Source organism: Anser brachyrhynchus, assembly GCF_964034855.1.
Source record: "Anser brachyrhynchus genome assembly, chromosome: 2".
NCBI lineage: Eukaryota > Metazoa > Chordata > Aves > Anseriformes > Anatidae > Anser > Anser brachyrhynchus.
Window position 1 is genome coordinate 34,486,111 of NC_137695.1, and position 10,144 is coordinate 34,496,254.

A 10,144-nucleotide genomic window follows, 5' to 3' on the forward strand; every position below is an offset into this window, starting at 1 on the left:
TTGGCATCTATATCTTTCCAATTCTTAAGGTGTTGCTATTTTATTTCTTTATTGTATGTTTTATTATTAACTCTGGTAATAAAACCTCGTACGTTTCCTGAGGATAAAGACCTGTTTTTTCCCCAGCTCCATACTACTTTCACAGTGCCCAAATGAGATGTAATGCCAAACAAGTCTTTGCACCCCTCTCTCTCCATGCATTTTAATAGATGCTTATGGGGCTTTTGTGATATTTCATTTGAGATGGTTTCACTTACTCAAAACAATCAGACTAGGTGCCTGCTCTTGCTCCGTCAAAAGCATCAACTGTTTTGTTTTCACTAAATATTTTGTTTTCCTGCCAGCAGAGAGCCTTTCTACTTGGTCAAGGACAAAATTCCAGCCAACTTTTTTTTTTTTTAATGTGAACAATAAAAAAATCTTGCCAATAAGGTTCATTTTCCTCCTAATGTGGGAGGTCACAAATTTGGTCTAGTCATTTGGCCGTTTTCCCTAGAACTTATAAATGTTGTCTGCAGAGACTGGCTTCAGTCTTAGACACTGTGCTAAGGAGGAGAAGCAGACTCCTAAGTTAATCAGGCCATTAGTGCCCTGCTTTCTTGCTGTCTACTTTCTCAAAGCCTGACATTTTAAAGAAGAAAAACTTATTATTCATAGGGCTATTATCCGGAGAAAAGAGTACATTCAAATTATGGACTTGTTATTTGATATAGATGCACCCTGTTGATTTTTAGAAAGTCACATCTCAGCCCAGCAGCCTCCTTGCTTCACGTGGCCCAGCTTGTGCTCTGTTTTATCTGATGGCATCTCACTGTAGCATCATTCTGTCGTGAAGAACATTGGTGTAGCACTGGTTGAAATTAAAAAAGGACCACACGCATTAGGTACGTATCACGTATCCGATCAAACCGCTGGGACGTCCAAGGGGAAAAAAGGTTTCTGTTTTGTGCAAGAACTTCATGATCTTAGATGCTATGTCCTGATAAAACCAGATCAGCATTTGACAATAGCCAAACATATTTTCAGCCCGTTTCTCTAACTCTGCTGTAGACATGTATGTTCCAGCCTTGCAGCCCTTGTGCGTGTCACTGCCAGTGACTGACTTGTCTCCTGCCTTTTCTGGGGATTTGCTCTCTGTTTGACAGATTAAAATTATAGCCAGTTATGTTGTAGGGTTGTGGCTTTATTCACCACTAGATAACCATCGTAAGACACATCGCTCATTTCAGACAGCCCTGAGTCTTAAAACTGACTGGATGCCAGAAGGTCGGGTGCTGGCAGGTGTGGGGAGATTCGTTGTTGATAGAAACAATGTGGGAGGGTTTTGCTTTTCCTTTGGAGAAATCACTGCTAAGGAGGAACTGAGGGGGAAAAAAAAAAAAAAAAGTATAACAGAAAGCCTGAGATGGCATTGAGCAAGGGATGCCGAACGAATGAAGCTCTATAGCTGGGAAAAAGCAAGCAGCCGACAAACAGAATTGCACATGCACGTGTGCACGTATACATCTGTATTTGTGGCCACCCTTAGAGCATATAAACCCCGCTGCCACGAACCACAGCCCCGACTGGTGACTACGTATTAATAGCCACCATGCTTTTCAAAGCATCATAAAAACGAAATGCACTCTGTAAATGCTAACCGCTGAGAGAGCTATCATATTTTGACAGAAGGGAAGCCTACTGCAGCAAAGCTTTTTCCCTCCCTTGGCACAGGACCTCTCATCACAAGCATCCCCAGCGGTATTTCCCATTGTCACAATGACATCTACTGGAGGGGATGGGGTTGAACACGGATTTCTCTGTCCAGGTGTTAACACTTCCAGCGCCAGCAGGGCCGGTGCAAATCCTCGTACTGAAAACCGGCGGAGGGGTGAAGTGGGCACAAAGCAACATGTCAATGTTATTGCTCTATTTTACACTCCCTCAAGAGACGCGCGATAAAAAAAAGAATGAGAGGAAATGATTCAAACCTCGTCTACAATGTGTAAATAAAAATGACCCGGCCACATATTTTTAAATGATTAGATGAAAAGGAAATGAACTTGTTAAATATCTCTTGAAAGATATAATAATCACTAACTTTAGAAGAATACGTCGCTGTGGCACTCCAAAGATACGTAAGTCCAAAACACAGGTTTGTTAAAATAAATTAAATATTAGAAATTGGTTATGCAAACCAGCATAAATTGAAAAGAAAATGTATAGCATGCTTTTACATTTCAGGTGTTTAATTTTATTCACAATAAAAATACTGAATGCTTACATGAAAAAAACAGTATATATTCTTGCTACATTTTCACTTGAGGAGGTCCTACTGCCTGCACAGGGCAAGACAGGTGTCAAGTCCATCTACTGCCTTCTTCCCTTCCCTTCCCTTCCCTTCCCTTCCCTTCCCTTCCCTTCCCTTCCCTTCCCTTCCCTTCCCTTCCCTTCCCTTCCCTTCCCTTCCCTTCCCTTCCCTTCCCTTCCCTTCCCTTCCCTTCCCTTCCCTTCCCTTCCCTTCCCTTCCCTTCCCTTCCCTTCCCTTCCCTTCCCTTCCCTTCCCTTCCCTTCCCTTCCCTTCCCTTCCCTTCCCTTCCCTTCCCTTCCCTTCCCTTCCCTTCCCTTCCCTTCCTTTCGCTTCCCATGGCCAGATTTTGCCATGAAACCAAACAAAAACAGTCCTGGTCAAATAAACTTGCAGCCTAGCATGGCACAAACCCAGACTTACAAAAAAAAAAAAAAAAAAAAAAAAAAAAAACTAAGAGTCTTTAACAAAATGAGGTGTTTTGACTCCTGGAGTCTCCTTTTCCTTCTAGTGTAGGAATAGAAACAATAACAGCGGCCTGCAGATGAGACGGTGGTCTGAAATTTGTGTATTCTTCAGAAAATTCACAATATACAACATCAGGAAATTTTTCCGTAAGAAGGAAATTCACTGGGATAACAGAGAGAGGTGAGGACAGAAGAAGAACACGAGGGAATCGTTGCAGTTGGCATGCTTGAAGAGAGGGACATGGCGGAAAGCAAGAGGAGAGGAAACGAGACCGCTGGGGCAGCCAGACGTGGGGCTTGGAGGGCAAGGCCCCAGAGCTTGAGCTTGGCAACAGGTAAAGGTACACTCGGGGACTCAAAGTGTGAAATCAACACTGGAAGGTACTGTAGGGCCAACTGGGAAGAAGCAGTGCCTGTGTCTGGGAGGGCAGTCAGGAAGAGCACTGTATATTGCGTGTGCTGAGCAGCTGCTCCATGTAGGAACGGGTAGGAAGCCTGATATGCCCTCTGCCCAGCTTCCTGAGCATGCTTGTCCTGGATTTCAGGCTGCCTAGAAATCAGAAGAGCATTGGCAAAGCAATTTGGCAGCAGATGGCTGCTGCTAAAAGAAGTCAGCTACTGCCCAAGGTATTAGGCCAGAAACATGCTCAGTGCTTGGCAGCTCGGGAGTGAGCTGAAAGGTGGGGGTCACACGGCTGAAAGGAGAGCACCGCTCCCCCCGTAGTGATGTACCTCTGTTGGAAAGGGAAAAAAATAAATTAAATTAAATTTTAAAAAAGATGCTTCAAAAGGATTTTACAAAAGACTTCTTCAAACAACTCCGCGTAACCAACAGTTAAGTTAAATCACAATTTTTGGGAACACTACTGCCTTTTCCTTGCAGGACGTCTCCCAGCTAGCTGGAGCAGTAGTTACAGGAGCTGCCTGTGCATGCAACTATTTAACGCCTCCCTCCATGAAACACCGCCCTCAGCAGGGTTAGGGGCATCATAAAGGAGGGGAAACAAAAAAGGCAAAGTCACAAATATGGCATAGGAAGAAGACAAAAAATGAATGAAAATACTCAAAAAGTGTTTTTGAAATGTGGGAAAGCAGCTTCTTAGCACTGCTGTACTTGAAGAACGCCTCTCACCTCAGTCTGAGCAGGTTTCTTCCCACAACCCAAGCCTCTGGCTATCACTTTTGTGTGTGTGTGTGTGTGTGTGTGCTGAAATATGATGCTTCTGCCTTCAGCCAGGGCCCTGTCTGCACTTTCCAGACTATGAGTTATGAGTCCCCTCCTCCTCCACACATAGCTATTTCTGTTTTCTCCAGAATCAGTGACAGTGGTAATGAGCAGCCAACTTAAACTCTATTATCTTATACTTGCATGTGAAAGCCATTAGATAAAGCATATCTCTAAAACAGTGAAACTGTCCACACGTACAATTCTTAGGCTTGCCATCCTCCTATCTGGCAGGATTGGATTTGTTTGAATTTCCATTACAACCTCTCTCCCCTTGCCTCTGCCAGTTTGTCTCCACGGGGAGCTGCTGAGAGGTGATCTTCCCCTCCTGTGTCTTCTCAAAGGGTTTATGAGTGTTTCGGCTCCTTTTCATCTTCAAGGTCTCAGACTGAAGTTTGTTTCTCCTTGGAGACTGCGTGCAGTGTCCCTGAGTCCGCCGGCTTCGCCTGTTATCTTTTCGCTGTGAGCCTGGCTGGTCTTGTGCGGGGACCGACTGCACCTCCTGCTCCTTGTTTGCTCTTCCCGCAGCCTCAGGCTAAGCTGAAGAAGATGGGACACCCAAAATTCAGCCTGTACAGATCCTGTTTTCTCTCCATGATCCAGACATGTACCTTTCACTGGCTTGTTGCATCCCAGTGCTAAGAGTTTTATTACTTCTCATTTTTGTCAGTTACCCGTTGTAAACGTCCCAAACCACCGTCATTCACACCGGTCAGATCAAAGATCAGCCTACACGTGACTGTGGCTGCACAAAGACCACCAAGAGCACTGATTGCTCATCTTTATTATGCTCGTGTCAGCCTCAAAAGTCCACCTTAGGAATCTGCAAATACCTCACTGTGTAACTTTAATGAAGATTAGGACAGAGTGTTCTTAGGGTATCAGAATTTCTTATACAAATGTCAGTACAAAAATTTGTTTTGACTGAACTAAAAGAAGCAATACAGCTTTTATTTTATTTTTCACACACACGCCCCGAAATATCCTGTTTACTTACCTACCATTTCAGCGCAGACAACACAACCTCCTGGGGCAGACACAACTTAAGGAAGAACTGGAGTGCAACACCCGTGCAGCTGCTCTGATTAGTGAATGGGACCAGGACATCCTCATCTTGGGTAGACACAATCTATCAGAGGTAACTGACAGACTACAAGGTTGATAGATTACCAAATTACCAAAGCTCACCCAGCCTGCCCCATTGTACTTCGGGCACAGCAGCATTGTTCTGGAGGCCGGTGCAGAAGCTGCTGGAGATAAGTTTGCCCCCCCTTTCTCCATTTCCATTTACAGTTTCCTTTCTTCTCATGAGAACAGAAAAAAAAAAATCAGCCTTTGCAATCATCGGTCGCTGTTCTTGAGCCTGACCTTCTGCAGGGCTGGCTCTCTGCTTCGCTTAGATCTCTGTAGCTCAAGATCTATGTCGATGAGACTAATGTTTTTAGACACTTGGCAAGACCAAGCCAGAGGGGATGCATCTTGCAAGACTGTTTGGAGCAGCCCTTTGAACACCATAATCATGCTTCTTGCCGGCCACGTAGGGCAGCACCTCCCCAGTACGTTTCACAGTTCCTGTGTTGTGGGACATCGTGTTTCTCGGTCCCTCGAGACACAAAGCCTTACTTCACCCTGTACAGTCTCATTTCTGCGATGGAGTCAGTGCAGCCAGCCTCTCACCTGCTGCAAGCATCACTTGTGTGGCGCTGCAGTAACACAGCTGCTTGACAGCACACGCCAGGGCTGCACAGGGCGGGGAAAAACCCATCCATCCAAAGAAAGCCTCGGGAGGATTTCAGATAGGTTAAGTGAATTGTCCCACTGAAGTTCATCCAGAATACCACACCGAGCTGGACTCGCGGTTTTACTAAGTGCTTACATCTCTGCTGACATCAGTGATCTGCAGCTGTTCACAACAACATGAATCTGGCCTGGGAGCTGACGATCCTGTGGCTTGCAGGCAGGAGGGGGGCGACAAGAAGCGTCATTTATTTTGGATAGAAGTGGGTCGGGGGCTGTGTCACAACCCCCTCGCTGCCTGGTGGAAGCTAGTGACTGCCCTGCTATGTCCATGCCGTGGCGTGTGTGTTACTGGGGAGACACCGACATTGCCACGGCCGACAGAGTGAGACACCATAGCTTAACAGGCACTGTCTGACCTTTACATATTCATAAAGGCTTTCATTAACTTGTTTGGATTCTGGATTATTTTCTAAAGCAGCAACAACACACGCTGCCGAAGGCAGCAGCTCTGTTCCCAGCATCCCAGCAACAGGCACTCACTTAACACTGCCTGGGCTGGCATCCAGACAGACCCAGCGCTTCCCCCAACCCCTACCTCGTGCCCCTATCTCTCTCTGTCACCTCCCCTGCCATCCCGCCACGGGTTTCGCTGTCTGTGTGCCAGGGATCCAAGGTCTAGCTCTGATGCAGCCCAGCTGCATAACCTTGGCTCACGCTTCTGGGAGGATTGCAAGGCTGCGGCCAAACGCCGTGAGAAGGTCCAGGCAAAATAAGGGAAGGTAAAATTAGAGAGGCGGGTGAAAACTTGGTGAAAGACCGGGTGAAAGACAGCAACCCCACAAACTTGATGATCTGCTCCAGAAAGCAGCAGAGGCCAGCCCACCCCGTCCTGACAGGTGCTGCAAGGACTTTTCGGTGCCTTTTGTGGGGACATGAGCATGCAAACTCTGGTAGCCTGTTAAATCCCAGCTATCTTGCATGTGTGTGAGCCAATAAATTGTTGCTTTATACTTTTAAGCTGTGTTTGGCCTGACTGCAGAGACTCTTTACATATGGCTAAACGTGCTGGAACCTAAAAGGATCAGTTACAGTCAACTGCAGAGCAGCTTCCCTTAATCATCATTAATCATTGTTTCTTTCAAAACCAGCTTCTTCCTACCCACAGAACAAATATTTAGTCAAATGAACATGACAAATACATCAGCGTCATTCCAAGATGGTTCCTCAAAACTCGTTAGTACGAGCAGCCTCGTTAGCACTGAGTCTCACTGCTCCTTCAGCAGTCGTTCAGAGCCCAGGCTGCCCCAGGCCGTACAGGTCTCCCCCCTCTGCGCCACAAAACACTTCCAAAGCATCAGCCCAGTGCATGACTGGGGAGAGAGGAGCTAGAGGGGAAAAGTATTTTATTTTATTTTCTTCAGCTCGATGCTGGAATGACTCATTTTTTTGTACAGTCTCTTCACTTGCTAACTAACCAGATTTCCTGAGCCTTCATTACTCACCAGAGCTCATGCGAATTCTCTTGGGAGTGGGTGAAGCTGGGCTTAGCGTTTATGCATGCTGTCCCAGCGATGAAGAGAGCAATAGGACCAATTCTCCTAGGTAGGGTGGAACAACAGCAACAGGAGAACACTGCAGCCACACAAAGGGCCCACTGGCTGGGCGTATAGGTTCCATATTCCCTGAATTTCATGCAGCAGGCCGTGCAAAATGATGTTACTCCTCCCAAAATAAACCGTACCACTTATTTATAATTTGTGAGAGCCTCCATCACACCTGCAACAAGCAAGCTCTGACATACACTTTCCCCTTCTCAAACCTTTCTCTCCTTGCATTACCTCTCGGAGTGGGAAAACTAGGAACCAGTGCCAAGGGGTTGAGAACCACAGCCCGCATGAAGTCCATGTGTGAATGGAAATTTGTGAAAATTTATTCTATAATAATATTTTCATAATACAGAAAGGGACATAGAACAGAACAATCCACAGATGTTTGAGTGCTACTATCTTACCAAAATCCCTAGTGAGCTCTCCATCCACCTTGAAGTTCCCACTAGAATCAACCCTCAGAAAGTATCTTTTACATCCAGACATTCAAACAAGAAGTGTTTAACAAGGAATAAAAGTTTTACGAGTTTTAAATGATCACTGGCTCATGCTTCTTTTTCTTAACATAACCCAGAACAAGCTATAACTGAGATGGCATTTTAATCTTCGTGTGATGTTATTCTAACTTTTAACATCAACAAGCCAACAGTAATTCTTATTGTCATAAAAAATCAAACAACAACAACAACAATAAAAAACAGATTGCTTCTAAGGCCATCGGGCAATTACATAAGTAACATCATAATGTTTATAACTGGATATTTCAGATGAATGTACATGACTTTGTTCCAAAGGAGGTGCCTCAACCGCACGTCTCTTGAGGATGACTCATGCATTGTTTTCTTGGAGGCATCCCATTACAGGCAGCATTTGGAATGGAAAAATGTGATTTGTTTAAAAATGTATATATAGAACTGCAATCATGTGGACCAGTGGGGCGTAGAGGCTGCGAGTTCCTCTAAATGATGAGAGAATCCAGCATCACCAGGAAGGCAGTTCTGCTATTTCCTAGTTGCTGCTACAAAAAAAAAAAACACAAAACAAAACCCATGTTAAAATTGTGCCTCCGTAAGGGTTTTTCCCATGTGTTGGCAAGCCTGTCTTTATGTGTGTGTGTGTGTGTATTCAAAGAAGCAGCAATTTATTTATTGGCTTATTCAGGTAGAAGAGATTCAGGAATATCTCTTGTTCATTTTGCGAAATCAGTAAAAAGCTGTCAGTTGGAACTACTCATAGCAACTTTTTCTGTTTATGAGATCCAACATTTGGGAGCATTCCTTGGTAGCTGTGATGGCAGCTATGTTCAACTGTTAGATCTGTGCTCCTTTTCTGTTCCTCAGTTCAGCTGAGGGTAAAGCTCACAGAGACGATGGTAATTCACATGGAATCTCTCCCTGGCTTCATTGTCCCTGCATTGTCTTGTATATTCCTATTTCAAAAAAAAAAAAAAAAAAAAGCAAACCTTTCAAATTCATGTTGAAAACATTCACTTTCAAGGAGTTTGAATACAGATTTTTACTAGAAGAGCAGATAATATTTATTATTTGGCTGAAAATACATCTCTGAGCTGCTGAAACCTTAATTATGGAGAGACTGACACTGTCCGCAACACAAGAAGGCAGCATTACTCATTGAGTTGGACTTTGCACAAACAGTTCTACTACTCCCTGATCTTGTTTCAAGCTCTGAGGCTAACCTACTGTGAGCTTTAACAAGTTCAGACACTGCCAACTTGTGGAGTGGATCTGTTAACACTGAGGGCCACCCTCAACAGGAGATATCGAGGTGCAGCTTATCCTTTTCCTTCTGGGCTTCTCCCAGGAGAAGACTAGATCTGAGGAGGAGAAGACAGCATTTGGGGGCTCTGGTTGCTAGAACATGCCGAAGGGCAGAAGGTGCTGGAGAGAGACAGGTGCTACACTATAGCATGTTGTCACTTTAAGGTTATGGGATTTAAAAGTCCCTAAACTGAATGCAGGTTTCAGTCCTCATCAAGTTCATGCCCACTAACCTTAAGTATGGAAATCAAAAAAGCTACTTCTTTTTTCACACCTCGTTCCCCTGCGAACTTCATTTTTTTTTATCCTACGGTTACTATGACCTTGCTGCAAAATCTCCCTCACCAGGGCTGCTTGCTCTTCTGACTCATGGGCAAGGAAATCCAGGGCATCTGCAGGACCAGCAGCACAGCGGGACGTGCAGGATCCAGGAGCACAGCAGGACATGCAGGACCAGCAGCACAGCAGGACGTGCAGGACCAGCAGCACGTGCAGGATCCAGCAGCACAGCAGGGCGTGCAGGATCCAGCAGCACAGCAGGACATGCAGGACCAGCAGAGCAGCAGGACGTGCAGGATCCAGGAGCACAGCAGGACGTGCAGGACCAGCAGCACAGCAGGACGTGCAGGACCAGCAGCACGTGCAGGATCCAGCAGCACAGCAGGGCGTGCAGGATCCAGCAGCACAGCAGGACATGCAGGACCAGCAGAGCAGCAGGACGTGCAGGATCCAGGAGCACAGCAGGACGTGCAGGACCAGCAGCACAGCAGGACGTGCAGGATCCAGGAGCACAGCAGGACGTGCAGGACCAGCAGCACAGCAGGACGTGCAGGATCCAGGAGCACAGCAGGACGTGCAGGACCAGCAGCACAGCAGGACGTGCAGGATCCAGGAGCACAGCGGGACGTGCAGGATCCAGCAGCAAAGCAGGACGTGCAGGATTCAGGAGCACAGCAGGACGTGCGGGATCCAGCAGCACAGCAGGACGTGCAGGACCAGCAGCACAGCAGGACGTGCAGGATCCAGGAGCACAGCAGGAC

The 10,144-nt window shown here is 46.1% G+C and overlaps 1 long non-coding RNA gene across 1 annotated transcript; it reads right to left on the bottom strand.

Annotated features, from left to right (window-relative positions):
* Positions 1–7,628: 7,628 nt before the first annotated feature.
* On the bottom strand, positions 7,629–9,728 carry LOC308190876. Its single transcript, XR_013947549.1, has 2 exons — positions 9,450–9,728; positions 7,629–8,755 (listed from the first exon to the last, which is right to left on the bottom strand). It is a non-coding gene; the product is annotated as an uncharacterized lncRNA (long non-coding RNA).
* Between the last annotated feature and the right edge of the window lie 416 nt (positions 9,729–10,144).